General features: G+C 37.9%; 2 long non-coding RNA genes across 2 annotated transcripts; one reads left to right on the top strand and one right to left on the bottom strand.

The window, feature by feature from the left end:
* Positions 1–2984: 2984 nt before the first annotated feature.
* Positions 2985–8923, bottom strand: LOC100891324. Its single transcript, XR_004065537.1, has 5 exons — positions 8853–8923; positions 8060–8178; positions 6534–6658; positions 5485–5563; positions 2985–4358 (listed from the first exon to the last, which is right to left on the bottom strand). It is a non-coding gene; the product is annotated as an uncharacterized LOC100891324 (long non-coding RNA).
* A 5276-nt stretch (positions 8924–14199) lies between these two features.
* Positions 14200–17898, top strand: LOC105445039. The gene is made up of 2 exons (XR_004065536.1): positions 14200–14594; positions 17632–17898. It is a non-coding gene; the product is annotated as an uncharacterized LOC105445039 (long non-coding RNA).
* Positions 17899–18334: the final 436 nt, after the last annotated feature.

The following is an 18334-nucleotide window of genomic DNA, read 5'->3' as shown; positions in this document are numbered from 1 at the left end:
ATTATTGCCGCGATTTTTATATAGTTTTCATGAATGGAGGTATGAAATGAAAGCTTATTTTGTGATTATTACGGCCATGCTACTAAATTTTGATTATCATTTTCTAAAGGAAAGTTTTCACAAGAAAACCATTGGACTGACAATTCAGTCGCAAGCTGCCTTCAGTCCTCTCACACATACAGGAGACACAGGGCAGTGTAACACCGGCACCGCGCACCGCAGCCGTCCGAGGCCTGCGGCGTCGGTGTTCGAGCTTCATGGAGTTACGCTGGAGTTTGTGCGAGTTCGATCAGCTGAGCTGAGCTCGAGTCGAAGAGATTTGACACTTTGAAATTGTTATCTGTTGGTTTGCATCACGATTTCAATATAGTTTCGTGAATAGATTTACGAAACCTGAGCTTAGAATTAGTAAAAGTATTACTAATGTCTACGTTTTTAAACGACTGTCTGATTTTCTTGTGAAAATTTTACTTTGAAAAATGATTATCGAAATTCATGGTCAGAAATAATCACAATCTAGATCTATTAATTATGTTACAGTTCTTGCATCAAAGCAATGCATGAAAACTTAGTTATTGAACTAGAAAAATGTTTTTTTTTTTTAAATAGGCAATTAGTATTAAGTATTAAGCCTGAAACCTTCGCCTACTAAACAATTCTCAACAAAGTGTAGGTCTATCCTTTTATGAATTAATGAAAAAGTAGCCCCAGAAAAAAGAGCCCCCGAAAGTTGAAAAAGTAGCCCCCGAAAATTTCCCAAAAATTTGAAATGGAGCCCCCGAAATGAAAAAACTTAATTTTTTGCCTGCGCCCCCCCCCCTCTAGAATCCCGCGTGTATATAGTGTATATATAATATAGGCGTGGGGTCCACGAGTTTCAAGGGGCCATAAACCCCCAAAAGCTCGGGGGTTACGTTCTTCAAAGTTGGGGGGGGGGGGGGAGAGATCAGATCGCGGCGAGTTGAGTGTATATACAATATAGGCGTGGGGTCCACGGGTTTCAAGGGGCCATAAACCCCCGAAAGCTTGGGGGGTTTAGGCGTTTAGGGTCAGATGAGCATATTTTTAATACTTTATTTGTGACACTTGCGGGTCACTAATTGGCGTGTGGTCAATACGTAGAGTTGCGTAGTGTTGCGTACCAACTACGCTGGCCTACGTTACTATATGCTGAGGGAGGGAAAGAGGTACGCAAGATGAACGAAAACAATTCAACATGTTTAATTTTTTTCGCGTACTTTCGGCGTAGAAACTTGACGCAGAAAGTACGCCTTTTTACGCAACAGTACGCTACCCTACGCCAGATCGTCAAAGCAGTAAAAGCTTTCTACACAGTAAGCAACCATAAGCAAACCTGTACGCCAGCCTACGCATAACCTACGCAGGGACTATTTTCCCATTAATATGCAGCCTAATTTCTGCGTAGTCGGTACGCCACACTACGGAACTCTACGCAGTTCCAGTGGCTTAAAGAATAACTACAGGTACAGTTGGATCGTTTTTTTTTTTTTATATATAAGGCCAAATTAAAAAAAAAACATGTTTAGCGTCCTGTTTTTTCGAAAAATGGGAAGGAGGCCCTTTTTTTTTTTTCAAAATGGCCGCTCCGTAAATTTTCCCTGACACTCTGGCCATTTTTCAAGATGGCGGCCGAGAATTTTTTTTTTTTCTTTTTTAAAAACAGAAATACATTTTAGCAGTGCTTTTCATGTTTTTTTTCTTTCAAAAAATAAAAAAATAAAAAAAAAATAAAAAATAAAAATAGGAGGCGGCCCCCAAAAAGGAAGCAGACGGGGACGCTGTTTTTTTTTTTTTCTTTCAAAAAAAAAAAAAAAAAAAAAAAAAAAAAATATTACAAATTTTTTTTTAAAAATTTAAAATTTTTTTTTAAAAATTTAAAAAATAAATAGGAGGCGGTCCCCAAAAAGGAAGCAGGCGGGGACGCTGTTTTTTTTTCTTTCAAAAAAAAAAAAAAAAATCAAAAAAAAAAAATCAAAAAAATTTCAAAAAAAAAAAAATAGGAGGCGGCCCCCAAAAAGGAATCGGGCGGGGACGCTCAACATGTATATTTTTTTAAGGGCCTGAATGGCAAGCAAAGTTCTTGGTGGTTTTAATTTAGACAGTCTCTATATATCTATTTACACCCCCGTTCCTCTAGAATCCCGCGGATTTCCGCGGGTCCTGCTAGTGTATGTATATTATTATTACTATAATACCTGCTTCTTTACAAAGCGCTTTACCATTAATTTACCAAAGCGCTTAGAGTATTTTTCTTACTTGGTCACCGAGTTCATTACTATTCTGTACATTATAGTGCACATTCTCCACTCCCTGGGGATCATTACGGCTAGTTGCATTTCTACATGAGTACACATGCTAATCCAACCACAATGACATTCGCATCGTACTGGGTACCCATTTAAAGGGATAGTCCACCCCAGGATTTTCTTTAGCTGACGATATAGACCTAATAATACCATGAAGAATGATACAAGTCTCATTAAAATCCATGATCACATAACGAAGATATGTCGACTTTTTTTATCGAAAATCAGCCGCCCCCCAAATGCAAATGCGTTACATGGGCATGAAACGATCGCCAAAAAATAACCGATAGTATCGAAATTGTGACGTATGTTGCGAGCTGCCTTCTTATTTCGCAGACATTCACTTTCGCTTTCACTTTCATTCATGATTCGTCGTGTCAGTGCGATAACAGTGTACCGCGAGCGAAAGTGAATGTCTGCGAAATAAGAAGGCAGCTCGCAACATACGTCACAATTTCGATACTATCGGTTATTTTTTGGCGATCGTTTCATGCCCATGTAACGCATTTGCATTTGGGGGGCGGCTGATTTTCGATAAAAAAGTCGATATATCTTCGTTATGTGATCATGGATTTTAATGAGACTTGTATCATTCTTCATGGTATTATTAGGTCTATATCGTCAGCTAAAAAAAAATCCTGGGGTGGACTTTCCCTTTAACACCTAAGAGGAGAGTAGCAATGTAGGTAGAATAAGAATACCTGGCTCAAGGACATTTCCTCGCAAATATTACCCACTCAACGGACTATGACATCCCTTCCACTACTACATGTATTATAAAGAACACTCATTTAAAAAACCATCATTAAAACACAGTAATCTTGCTGGTCCCGCTCTATTCGATAAAATATTTACGACAACAAATATAGAAGACATGGAAATTACTAAAGGGAAAATATATTTGTTTCAGGGTTCTGATAAAAGAAGTTTTTGATTAATTAAACAAAAAACACGTTTTGTACATATTTTACTGTTCAAAACGTCTTTCTAATAGCAAAAACATGCTTTTACTGCTTTAATTTTCTGAAAGTGAGTAACAGTAATACCAGACTATGGCGTATCTAGGTATTGGGCAAAACTATTATATATGATTCTATGACAACAAAAATACATGGAATTTACAGAAACTAGATTACTCCTTATTAATAGTTAAAGACCACTTTGGAATACGTGAAATGGTTACAAACAAGACGAAACAAGACTAGCTGGATAATTGCAATATCACTTTTCAAGGTTCCCTGCTACAATCTTTCCTTTAAAGATAAATCTGAGTACTGGTCTTGTGATTACATTACGAAAGAACCTGCCAACAACTAGAATGGCCATTTTCGTACTGTAATCAAATTAATGCACAAATTGTTGTTAGTACATGTACATCGTTACTAATTATTTCATTCACCTGTTACAAACAAATTGCATATATTACTTTGTGTAAGGTAGGACAAGTCACAATGTTTGTCCTACATAGCATCAATTGAAATACAATTATTCATAACAGGTGAAATAAATAATTTCAAATGAGGCACTTCACAAAGATTTGTGCATTAAATTTGATCACATTATGAAAAAGCATGTAAGAGTTTATGTACATGTATATTGCAAGGGTCTGAAAAGAGCAATGTGATATAAAACTGATAAAGATCACATGCACTGCACATAAAAATGAGTATATGGGACAAATACACATGTACCACAAAAGTTTGGTCCAGAATTTTCAGCTATTTCATGTCTTATTTAAATATGAGGTCATTTGAATGTGAAGAGATATCGTTTTCAGGGGACATTTGTAGAAAGATACCTTTTATGATATTCTTTCAAACTGAGCTCCATCCTTAAAAAGAGGGAAAAAAAAACCCTCATTTTTACAAGAACTCCATCTTTTCTTTACAAATAATGAGTTGTATCTATTAATATATTCAGTTTGTTGTTCAGAACTGATCTAAGAGATCATCTACATTATCAGTCTCTGTCTGACTCTTCTCTCGCGATGGAGTTTTCCTCATAGAGGGTGCCCTTGATGTTGAAGGAGTCCTATAAACAAACACAGAAAGGGAGAGCTTAATGTATGCTTGTACTATAAACATAGTGAATGTAAGATTTACACAGTCCAATGAACAGACAATGCTGCAGTTTATGATCTTGCATGAATGATGCTTTTGTATTGTCTTTGTCAGGCTCATTTTTGATCCATTGTAACACTTTTATTTTGTCACTTATTAATCCATAAAGCATCAGCACGGTGGTTAATATGAATCTCAAATTTGATTTCTAGAGAGATTTTATTTCATGTCTATATTCAGATGTCAAGTGTTACATAAGGGTTATTCCATGAGGTTTGGGCAAAAAATATGATCATGTCCATGTAATGTGGGTATGAGATCTTCTACTACACATGGCAAATGAACTCATCTCAAGAAGATTTTTATGTAATGAAAAGAAACAGTAGTGCCCTGCCAAAAACAATGTGTCAGTTGTCTTGTTCAAATTGTTTGCTTGATATGCATATATATATATCGTCCTTGTTTTCACGAAGTGACGGTAGTGAGGAAAATCGTAACGCAAAGTGAATGCAATTTTTTTTCACTACCGTCACTTCGTGAAAACAGCGACGATATATATGAATATACGACAATAAAAATATATACATGTAAAATATGATGATAATATTTTCAAAGTCAAATCAAATCTTTACTTGACAAAGCTCCAAGGGCGAAAATTTGTTTTAAAAATCCTCCTAATATGAATCTTCACTATATTTCGTTTTGAAGTCTGAGCATAAATCTTGATTTTTTTTCTTTCTATGCACATATATATATTTAATCCAGGTTAAAAGGGACATTGTGAAAAGCAGTTTTGTATCTGAAAATGCTACCCTGTAAAAATAAATTTGATACTGTCCGGGTGCTTACCCAATAACAGGTGTTGTCAATCACCAGGATTAGCCTAACCAGCACGCCTTATGTAATGCTTCTACTTTTCCCTCCCCTGAAAACACTTTGAGAGACAAGGGGGGTATTTCTTGATTGGCCTAAGGGCTTGCTGTGTGCAGACTTGTGCACACATTAATGGTATTTCCATCAAGTCTGGTCTCAGCGAATTCTAGCCTTCTGCACATGGAAACTGACAACCCACTCTCTATAAGAAAGGAATGTCTTACCCTGAAGAAGGCACTTTTAGGGATGGCAGGTTTCTCTGACGTAGCGGTCTTTCTAGATGTTGGCTCTCTTCTTCTCCTCCTAAAATTTAAGACAAAATAATATTCTCATTTTCCAACCAATAGCCAAGGTTTTACTGACAGTTTACTTATCATCCTCTATTCAATCTTTTTCCTTAACCCATTTTATACGGTAACCGGGCCGCACCTGCATCTAAGGCGTTGGGAATGATAAAATCAAGTCAGCAATCATCCTCAGACCGCAATTAAGATCAGATTGAGAACTGGTCTACGTTTTTCAAAATAGTTTGTTTATTTCTCCATCTTTCTTATCCTTCAGTAGAAAGTACCTATACTTAATTAAACGGATTGCTTTTAAAGTGGCCTCATGTTTCAACTATTAGTAGAGAAAAAACAAAAGCATAAGCAAAAACAATGAAATCAACAGATACATGGACATAGGATAAAATCATTAAAGTTTGGGATATAGATTGGAGGTCATGTGGGGGGGGGGGGGAGACTTTGGGGGGCTTAGTTTATATGGTCCTGAAATTTAAAAGCCAAGTCCACCCTGATATAGTAGGTTGCTTTTTTAATAAAAGCAGAACAAATAAGAGAAATTGGTCGGTGAAATTTGAGCAAAAAAAACAAACATTAAAAATAAGAAAGCTATGAATTTTTGAAGGCGCATCCAATCAACACAAATTGGCAATTCTGTGGCATCTCCTGAGAGGTCCCCTCCCATTTGCCCAGGATTAAAAACTTCCAAAATCTATATTTGACCTTCGGAAAATGTTCAGTCGTTTGATATAACCCCAGTATAAAACAAATCTATTCCATCATCAATAACTAAGAAAATTAAAGTTTATGAAATTTTCAGTACGGAACAAATTGGAGAGGAGCTCGCTTCAAATATACATAATTTTCTTATCTTTAATCGGATTTTGCTCAAACTTTCACTAATTTGTTTCTCTCTTGTTCTGCTTTTACTAAAACCAATTGATATCAGGGTGGATGTCCACTTTAAGGATATACATCAGCTAAGTCACTACCTTGCTTTGCTGGTTGTGTCTTCAGGTAACTCCTCATCAAATGTAACCGAATCATCTGACCGTTTTGTTCTGGTCTGAGAGGGCGCTGTAGTCTTCTTCTGCTTCTTCCGTAAGGATTCCTCTCTCTGTGGATGAAAATCATAAAGTCTTGTTTTAAAAAAAAGCAGTAAAACCGGGTGATTTTGATTCAGTCTACAACCAGTTCATCCACTTCTCCAATTGGTCTATTCCCATATGGTCTACATCCAGCCTGTCTACTATCCACATGATTTAATGTGACTCGGTAACATTGTCTCAGATTATGAAACAAAATCCTGGATTTAGCTCATGCTGCGATGATAATTATAAACAATTAGGTCAGTCAGGAACCCCATGACTTTTACAAGCTAATAGCCTATTTGATTGTCGTAATACACTTAAGATTGGAAATCGAAATCAAATTTCAGTTTTCCTAACAGTTTTTATTACACTACAGTCTATTGGAGAGAGTATGGTAAAACCTGTCATTCAAAGATTTTACTTATTTGAAGCGCAATTTTTTTAGGGCTTCAATATTTAAGTAATATTGACTGCCTTCTGGGCAATACAACATATATCGCCCGAACCAAAGGTGAGGGTGATATATGACAAGTCGTATTGCCCTGAATTAGGCAGTCAATATTACTATCATTAACCACATCAGACATCTAGAGCAAACAAGAAACTCTTACTATCTTATACATGTACTCTTAAATTATGTAGGCTACACAGGGTTTCCTAGCATTAAAGTTGCAAAAACATTGTCAAACCAGCACTGTGAATCCAGTGTTTGACAGATTTTCGATACACTGCAAACAGTGTGCCTAGGGTGTGATTGTTACGTCACAATAGAGTTCGCGCAAAGTGCGCATTTTCTTATACACGATGCGCGATGTAAATTACCGTAGCTGATGCGTAAATTACAGTAGCTGATGCGGGATGTAAAAACCAACTGGCTCTATATTATTGCCCACTAGTTTAACACGCATTTTGCCATTGCCTTTTCAGATCGGGCTAAAATATTTGTTCATTACTGTATAACCGTATTGACCGGCAAATTACACACAAAATCCCATTGACTTTTCTGAGCGGTCAATATTATTGTAGTTTTGTTGGCTTATCCATCAAACCTTGAGTTGAGTTGTACCGATTCAGATTCAGATCGCACCAAAATAGAACGAGTATAAAATTCCCCGCGTGCAGAACGATGACTTCCACCGTGCTGTGATATGGAGGCTGTTCACACCGGCAGAGATAGCGCGCTATCTCTCGTGGACCACCCCAAGAGATGCTCCAGTGGCACGCCGTTTTGGCGTGCCGTGGCTCGCTGTTGGGTGGGCCGAAACGACGTTGTACATTCCACACCGCATATATAGCGCAGATATCTCTGCCGGTGTGAACAGCCTCCATATCACAGACACCAATAGCACATAGGGCACATAGGACCTCCCCACCCCCATGATGACAGTACTACCTCCCCACCCCCATGACCGACAGCCCTCTCTTACCTGTCTCTTTTCGTCGGTATCATCATCTCCTAGATCCATCGCGTCATCGCTGTCACTCTTCATCGCTTCACTTCTATGATTTGAACTTTGACCTCCACTGTCATCATGCATAGTGGCAGCTATCAAAAATATAAATTATGCTTTATATAAAACATTGGCTAATAGACTGGTTTACTTACATATTCAAATGTCATGCATACAGTTTAAAGAAATGTACTTCTTGGCAACCTAAAAGCTTGCCCGAGGCATGCCCGACATAGCAAAAAGTAGAGTATGCACTATGCAGACTTGATTTCAATTATTGTAGTTCATTCATAAATAACAGGTTAATTGAATGCAATGTCACTAGGTCCCCAGAAAAGAAACATCCATTAATTTGAATATTATATTATTTGAATATATAGTAAACCGGCCAATTGGTCATAGCCTTTTCTATACTACTTTAAAATTCATGACAGAACAATGTCCTAAGAAGATAACAAATTAATCCATATTTTAGGTTTTATGAATATGAAAACATCTAATGGCCCGGTCCCACTGGCCGATGGACACAAAACGTATGCATAAAGGACACAGCGGACGAGTAAAATTTTGGGAGTGATTCCATCCGTTTTCATCCGCTCCAGAAATGGACAAAATTTGCGAAAACAGAGCGGAAGTTCATCCGTTCTAAAAGTGGATGGATGCTTGATGGATAGAGTGTTTGAAACACATATTTCAAGCCCTTGATTTTCATCAAATCTGCTCTGTGTTTTAATCTAATATATAATTTTAAAAACAAAAAGAAACTCACCCAAGGGTCTTTCCTTCAGCTCTCTTATCTTTGCTTTCTTCTCATTTACTATGACTGCAAACTAGTGAGGAAGAAACATATAAACAGATAAGTTGCAGTCGCGGATCCAGGATTTTCCAATAGGGGGGGGGGCCGGATATTTGAAAATCGCGCAGACCGTTATTTCAACTCGACTTACCAATACTAACAAAGTTATTTCAAAAGCACTGTACCGGTACATACAAGCGGGTACAATTTTTTTTTTCTCTTGTCCGATATCAACATTCCCCACCCAAGTTTAAGTTATGTGCGAGCAATTTTTTTAACATTTTCATCAGGGGGGGGGGGGGGGCTGAATCCACATGTTAAAATATTAATTTTCTGGGTTCACAATTTCGCGAACGAGCGAGCGAGCGAAAAATTGAGCATAATGTATGTTGTGAAAGTGTTATTTATCCCCAAAATACGCGAGATAAGACATAAAACAAATGCATATTCGGTCAGGTTGTAATTTTTAAATTTGCGGGGAAAGAGAGGCTGTACCCCGCATTAACTGCAAGAAATGAAATTTGAATCCCTATGGAGTAGATAAAGAAACAGCTCTAGCTACAACCATGATTACATGAGAGCTTCCATTTTTTTGGAAATCCAGAACAATTAAACTCTTGTGGTGTTATATCTGTGTTTCATGACTGTCAAAATATATTTAACACTTTCTTTGTATCTTTACATATTTACATTCATGAATGACTTCATCACTAACGGTTCGCTTAAAAATACGATCGTGCCGAGTTGTTCGCTACAACCAATATTGCAATGTGAACTTCCTTTTATTAGGAAATCCAGAACAATTAACTTGTGGTGCTTTATATGTGTTTCATGACTGTCAAAATATATTAAACACTTTCTTTATATCTTTGCTTTGCTTGGGGTCCAGGGGAAAAAGCCGCAGCGGGGGGGTCAAGGGGCAGACCCATCGGAAGCTCAGGAGTTCAGTTTAGGAATTTAATTACGGTCAGATGAGCATATTTTGATACCTTATTTATACCTTATCACTAATTAGCCCAGGGTCCAGGGGACTGAGCCCCATGAAGCTCAGGGTTTTAGGCATTTAATAATGGTCAGATGATTTAATTGCGGTCAGATGGGCATATTTTGATACCTCATTAATTTTGTGGCACTGGCAGGTCACAATTTTTCTTTCTTCCTTTCTTTCTATTTTAATATTTTACACATACTTTTTTCTAGTGAGGGGGTCGCTTGAGCCCCCAAGCCCCGCCGTTCCTCGGGCCCTGACATGTGCCCATGCCTTGAGCCATAATGTATGGCCGTACAGAGGATTTGTTCATGTTGGGGACCGGGGTAAAATGCAATGAATTATTGATAATTTATTGCATTTTGTTATTTTTTTTATTTGTGGGAACTGCCCCCTACCCTAGCCCCCGCTGCGTACATTCATGGTTCAGTGGCAAAGCAATGGCCTCGTAACTGTGAGGCCCCAGGATCAAAACCGTGTCGATGTGCCATATTAGTGCCCTTTTGTGGGGCATTAATCCTCATTACTGTCATTTATGACTTAAGGGCGTAGGTCCCATAGTTGATAAGCATATTAGCATACACATGCTTTGGCAGTCACGCAAAACAAACACTGGCAAATCATTATTCAATAATATCTGAGAATGTATACTAGTATCTAGATCTATTAGGAATAAATCATTGTCAAAATAATTCCCTAAATTGGGGTAAAAAATAAATATTCCAACGTTATGAGCGACAGTTTATATTCTCATAGTAATAACATATTGTTTTTTATCATAATCATACCTTGTCACATCAATACTATATCATATCGTTTCTTTTCATAAAAAACATTATATTCTTGCATCACATGATATCGTATCTTATAATAAATATTTTGTTATCATTTCGTGCAATGTTAAGTCAGGTGATATCACATGAATGCAATAACATAAAGATATCATATTTAGATCATGATCATATTATGTTATGTAATATCAATCATTATCTCCTTGGTATCATGATATTCATATGATCGTGCTGATAAAGTGTAAATTTGATTTTTTCAATCGTTAAGAGTTCATTTTACTGTACAAGTGTTGCCGTAATTATATGTCGCAATTATAATTTTGAAATATGAATGTAAATGTATTTATTCCTGTTATATTCTGGCCCGTTTCCTTGGTCCAGTGGTCAAGACATTGGCGTTCTAATAGCCAGTGACCCTTGTTCGATTCCCGGCGGAGTCATTTTTCCACATTCGCAATCAATTCCGAAAAGGGATGACAGCAACTAAAAGTATCTAGGAAATCAATGTATTTCCCTGGCTTTGGATTTCTTTTTTGTCTTCGATTTTCATACTTACTTTCAAAATAATCTTTCAACCTTAAATTCCTGCAAAATTCAGAATCATCTTATTTTTATGAAACTGCGGACGTAGTAAAAAAGTTAATTTCAAGGATTTGTATTTCAAATGTTTTAATCAGCATTAATATACTCTCTTAGCGTAGGTTAGATAGAAACTTTATAATGGAAAAATATGCATCAGTATTAACAAACTTGACACTTCTGTGGCGTGGGAAAGTGGTGTACCTTATTGTTCAGTGCTATCGTAAACAGACAGTAAGGTGGCAATTTAATTGTACTGAAAATTCAATAACCAACAGATGGAGCATCCTCTTTTATACAAATATTGTTGTATTAACAACAAAAAAATATACATGTACATCACACGCAATAGATCCAAGATTTAATACCAGCGAGAGCCCCCCCCCCCCCCCCACGTTCGGAATCGAATAGGGCTGCTGCTATCAGGGGCGTAAATCACGGGGGGATGGGGGGCTGCATCCCCCCTGGCTTGAAGTAGGGGGGATGGCCTGTACAAACATCCCCCCCTGATATTACCCAAAAAAAAGAGAGAAAAAAAAGGAAGAAGAAGAAGAAAAAATGTGATGGTTTCAATTTCAGCATAATGCATGAGAAATGAGTTATTTTTTATGTATGTATAACTGTATAGGCTACACGCATACAGTATTTCACCATCATTAAGAGTAGTTGCGCGACGTGCGCGAACAAGCACTTCATAAACTTCAGAATAATTTTTCGTTATTTTGCAAGGTTTAGCCCAGACGTAAAATGCGCCAGCGCGCGAGCGCTTAGTTAAAGGGAAAGTCCACCCCCAAAATAAGTTTGTTTCGATAGAGGCAGAATAATAAGAAAATCAGGTGAGTGAAAGTTTGAGCAAATTCTGAATGAAAATAACAAAGTTATGAATTATTGAAGTTGTGATCAATCAAATACAAATTGGTAACTCTGTGACTTATTATACGAGCTCTCCTTCATTTGCTTTGTGCATAATATTCCATAAAATCATGTTTTCTTCGTTATTGATGACGGAATATATATTTGTTCCTTGCAGGGGGAGTATAGAAACATATTTGCAATTATTATATTTAGGGTGCATGTATGGTTGAAATTTTTCTTGAGGGAAAATGAAAATTTTAGATTTTTTTAGTACTGAGCAAATGGAAGTTGAGCTCGCATGATACGTCATAGAGTTGCCAATTTGTGTTTGATTGATCACAACTTCAAAAATCCTAACTTCCTTAGAGGTGTCGTGGTCGAGTGGATAAGTCACCGGACTGTGGATCACAAGGTCCGCGGTTCAAGTCCCGCCGCGGCACTAATGTCCTTTGGCAAGACATTGATCTACATTTGCCACTCTCCACCCAGGTGTTAAAATGGGTACCCGGTAGGATGCGAAAGCTAATGTGGTTTGATTAGCAAGTGGCGCTTGTAAAATGGCGACTGGCTGGAATGCTCCCCAGGGAGTGGAGAATGTGCATACCTTGTGTGCGGGTAAGCCTGAATCCGATGACCGGGGTAATAATATGTTGTAAAGCGCTGTGATACACATGTATGTCTATTATTATTCCTTATTTTTAATCGGAATTTGCTCAAACTTTCACTGACTTGTTTCTCTCATTTTTCTACTCCTATTAAAACTAACTTAATTTCAGGGTGGACTTCCCCTTTAAAAAGGGCAATCATATACAGTAGATGCCCGGCTCCCCCCCCCCCCCCCCCCCCCCCCCCCCCCCCCCACTTAGAGTTATTTAGGGTACGCGTATGCTCGTTCTCTCCCTTTGAAAGCACGCCCCCCACCCTATCTCAGGACTGCCAACATTTCTGAATCCCCCTTTCGCCGGCTTTTCGCTGGCTTTTCCTGCCTTGGAGACCCTCCCCCCCCCCCCAAATCCGGAACACTACTAAATGGACCAACCCCCCCCCCCCCAATTTCAGGTGAGCTCTAGTCGATCGAGGGGGACTGGGGGCCAATGCTTTTACTTTTCAAAATGAAATAATCCTGAATGAGCTTTCAAAGCTAGCAGGAATTTAAGGAATTTGATCCCGGGATGTGATCAATTTTTCTATGATATTCCAGATATTTTATAACCTCCTTTTTACATTTCTCAGGAGTACAAAGAGAGAGAGAAAAAACCCACCCCCTTTTTAAAGAAATCGAGAATGGTTCAACCAATCGTCTTCTTTCTCTAATGATTTAATGAAACGTAATAGCTTCCGCGCTTCGCGCAAGAGGGAGGGGGGGGGGAGGGAAAAACTGAATTCAGATGAGGATTAAAAGTCGAGAACGGAACAACGAATCGTCTTCTTTCTCTAATGATTTAATGAAACGTAAAAGCTTCCGCGCTACGCGCGGGAGGGAGGGGGGGGGGGGGGGGGGGACTGAATTCAGACGAGGATTATTTTCGAGAACGGTACAACGAATCGTCTTCTTTCTCTAATGATTTTATGAAACGTAAAAGCTTCCGCGCTTCGCGAGGGAGGGGGATGGGGGAACTGAATTTTCGAGAACGGTACAACGAATCGTCTTCTTTCTCTAATGATTTAATGAAATGTAATAGTTTCCGCGCATCGCGCGGGAGGGAGGGAAGGGGGGGGGGGAAGGGAAAAACTGAATTCAGATGAGGATTAAAAGTCGAGAACGGTACAACGAATGGTCTTCTTTCTCTAATGATTTAATGAAACGTAAAAGCTTCCGCGCTTCGCGTGGGAGGGGGGAGGGGGGACTGAATTCAGACGAGGATAAAGAGTCGAGAACGGTACAACGAATCGTCTTCTTTCTCTAATGATTTTATGAAACGTAAAAGCTTCCGCGCTTCGCGCGGATGGGGGATGGGGGAACTGAATTCAGACGAGGATTATTTTCGAGAACGGTACAACGAATCGTCTTCTTTCTCTAATAGTGTTTATTGTTTGTTCGTTTGTGTGTGTGCGTGTGCGTGTGTGTGTGGTTGTTTGTGTGCATGTGCGTGTGTGCATGCACTTGTAATGACCGTCAATCGGGGAGGTTCATATGAATACACAACTTCCAACTGTGGAGACACAGCAAACCGTGGAGCTCCACAGTTGCAGAATCATTAAAACGAGATTTAAATCAGCTTTGGGACATCTCAGTAGTACCCCATCAACGTTCGGCTGCGATTTAACTCCATCCCCGGTTTCCCACTTTGGAGTCATAGCTTGCAGCCTGAATATGTGTATTATTTTCCGATCTCAAGAATAATATCAAGTGAAGAGCGCCAGCATGAGGATACACACTGCACAGTCTGTATCTTATTAGATGCAGCGCATGCGCAGTGCTGGTGCAGTGCACCTTGCGACGTGCCTGTTAACGTATATGGACATGTCATGGCGGGATTAGTACAGCCACAACTGGCAAAAGTAAGTAGAACTAGTCTAGATCTAGAAAGTTTACTTTCATTTTTAATCCAGTCTACATGTAGGCCCATTAATATTCTATCAACTTTTTAAAGAATTCCTTAGGCCTATAGATCTAGTTCTATTCATGATATTGGGTACAAAAAACGCATAGAGGGTCTACATAGATCTAGATCTAAGTAAGATGTAGATCTAGTAGGCCTAACGTTGGGCCTAGACCTAGACTAGTACTACTAGTCTAGGCTACTAGTAGTAGTAGATCTAGGTCTAGTATAAGTTCTTCTTAGGCCTAACTTTAGAGTTAAACTAAAGGAATATCTAGTAACGTTAGATTCGAAGGTCTATTTCACATCAGCCAGATTTAGCCTAAATGTGTGCATGGGAAATGTGGAGCCATAGGTCTAGGCCTACCTGTATATAACTCACATGGGCCAGATGTGTATAAATGTGTGCATGGGAAATGTGGAGCCATAATAATCTGGGTCAGATGTGTATAAATGTGTGCACGGGAAATGTGGAGCCATAACTAGATATAGACCTAGGCCTAGGTCTAGATCTACATGGGCAATATGTGTTTAAATGTGTGCATGGGAAATGTGGAGCCATATATATATATATTACACATGGGCCAGATGTGTATAAATGTGTGCATGGAAATGTGGAGCCATATATATATATATATATATATTACACATGGGCCAGATGTGTATAATTGTGTGCATGGGAAATGTGGTCCCATGTTTATCTCAACTATTTAAGGTGGATTGAAGATTTATAAATGTGTGCATGGGAACTGTGGAGCTATTATACATGGGCCAGATTTGTATAAATGTGTGCATTGGAAATGTGGAGCCATATCTATATATTTTATACATAGGCCAGATGTGTATAAATGTGTCCATGGGAAATGTGGAGCCATATATATATATATATATATATATATAATGGGCCAGACGTGTATAAATGTGTGCATGGGAAATGTGGAGCCATATCTCTATATAGACTTCTATATATATATATATATATTACACATGACCCAGATATGTATAAATGTGTGCATGGAAAATGTGGAGCCATGTTTAACTGAACTATTTAAGGTGGATTGAAGATTTATAAATGTGTGCATGGGAACTGTGGAGCCATTATACATGGGCCAGATTTGTATAAATGTGTGCATTGGAAATGTGGAGCCATATCTATATATTTTATACATAGGCCAGATGTGTATAAATGTGTGCATGGGAAATGTGGAGCCATATATATATATATAGATCTACATGGGCAATATGTGTTTAAATGTGTGCATGGGAAATGTGGAGCCATATATATATATATATTACACATGGGCCAGATGTGTATAAATGTGTGCATGGGAAATGTGGAGCCATATATATATATATATATATATTACACATGGGCCAGATGTGTATAAATGTGTGCATGGGAAATGTGGAGCCATATATATATATATATATATATAATGGGCCAGACGTGTATAAATGTGTGCATGGGAAATGTGGAGCCATATATATATATATATATATATATTACACATGACCCAGATATGTATAAATGTGTGCATGGAAAATGTGGAGCCATGTTTATCTGAACTATTTAAGGTGGATTGAAGACTTATAAATGTGTGCATGGGAACTGTGGAGCCATTATACATGGGCCAGATTTGTATAACTGTGTGCATGGGAAATGTGGAGCCATATATATATATGTATATATAATGGGCCAGACGTGTATAAATGTGTGCATGGGAAATGTGGAGCCATATCTATATATATATTACACATGACCCAGATATGTATAAATGTGTGCATGGAAAATGTGGAACCATGTTTATCTGAACTATTTAAGGTGGATTGAAGATGTATAAATGTGTGCATGGGAAATGTGGAGCCATATATATATATATTACACATGGGCCAGATGTGTATAAATGTGTGCATGGGAAATGTGGAGCCATATATATATTACACATGGGCCAGATGTGTATAAATGTGTGCATGGGAAATGTGGAGCCATATATATATTACACATGGGCCAGATGTGTATAAATGTGTGCATGGGAAATGTGGAGCCATATATATATATATATTACACATAGGCCAGATGTGTATAAATGTGTGCATGGGAAATGTGGAGCCATGTATATATATATATATATTATACATGGGCCAGATTTGTATAAATGTGTGCATGGGAAATGTGGAGCCATATCTATATATATTATACATGGGCCAGATGTGTATAAATGTGTGCATGGAAAATGTGGAGCCATATATATATATTACAAATGGGCCAGATGTGTATAAATGTGTGCATGGGAAATGTGGAGCCATATCTATATATATATTACACATGACCCAGATATGTATAAATTTATGCATGGGAAATGTGGAGCCATATATATATATATATATATATATTACACATGGGCCAGATGTCTATACATTTGTGCATGGGAAATGTGGAGCCATTTATATATTACATATGGGCCAGATGTGTATAAATGGGTGCATGGGAAATGTGGAGCCATGTTTATCTCAACTATTTAAGGTGGATTGAAGATGTATAAATGTGTGCATGGGAAATGTGGAGCCATATCTACATGTATATATATTACACATCAGCCAGATATGTATAAATGTGTGCATGGGAAATGTGGAGCCACATTTATTATTGCATATGGGCTAGATATGTATAAATGTGTGCATAGGAAATGTGGAGCAATCTATATCTATTGCAAATGAGTCAAATATGATAAGATGTGTGCATGGGAAATGTGGAGCCATGTATTTACATGACCCCCTTGATGTACATCATAATGGATGTGTTTCATAATACCTCATGATTTTAACAAATAATATAATAAAATTGAGCATGGATATGAGTAGCAATATTTTGGCAAATTCCAGTATGATAAGGGGGAGGATGTGGGGGGGGGGTGTAATATTTAGATATTTTCTTCCAGCTTGCTCACAGCTGTGTTTCTGCATAATATTACTAATATTTACTTGACCTGTTTCAGAATCGGATTCTCAGAAGTCAAACCAGACAGACAGTTCCAGATATTTTTAGTGAAGTTGATCCTGAAGGATTTACAGTAAAACAGCTGCCTGACAAAGGTGAGTGAGGTTACATACATGTACATGTAGATTGTATTAATAGTGAAAATTCACTGTAGCATAGATATCTAACATTAATATGCTCAATAAAATATTGATTCAGAGCTAGACTATGCAAGGAACGCCTGGTATGGTTCTTTGATCACACCTCATCGCCTATTGTCTGAAAATCACCAGCTCTTTTCAGAGTAACTTTGATACCCTTCGCAGTTAAACAGGTCAACTTCTTTAGTAAAATCTATACCCTTTCTGTATATTTCATTAATTTCATGCAGTAGAATATTTGATATGCTTTCCCTCATATTTTTCTGTTTTTATAATCTTAATTCAACACTTAATTGCGTGAAGCAGTCTTCAATGGCAAAGTGTTGAAAATAGAATCAATTACCACTACTGCATTTTCGTCTACAAAATACTCAATAATCTAGCCCCTTATTTAGAATCTTTTGGTCATAATCGTCCAGTTTACTTTGTTACTTGTCATTCTACCTTAAATCCCTTATTTATCCTGAAACCAAAGACTGAATTTAAAAAACGTTCTTTTTCTTTCACTGCTCCAAGCATCTATAACAATCTACCGACTCATATTCGCACGGCAACTTCACT

Source organism: Strongylocentrotus purpuratus, unplaced genomic scaffold (assembly GCF_000002235.5).
Source record: "Strongylocentrotus purpuratus isolate Spur 01 unplaced genomic scaffold, Spur_5.0 spur5_scaffold_20, whole genome shotgun sequence".
Classification (NCBI taxonomy): Eukaryota; Metazoa; Echinodermata; class Echinoidea; order Camarodonta; family Strongylocentrotidae; genus Strongylocentrotus; species Strongylocentrotus purpuratus.
This window is presented reverse-complemented; position numbering and strand designations above follow the sequence as displayed.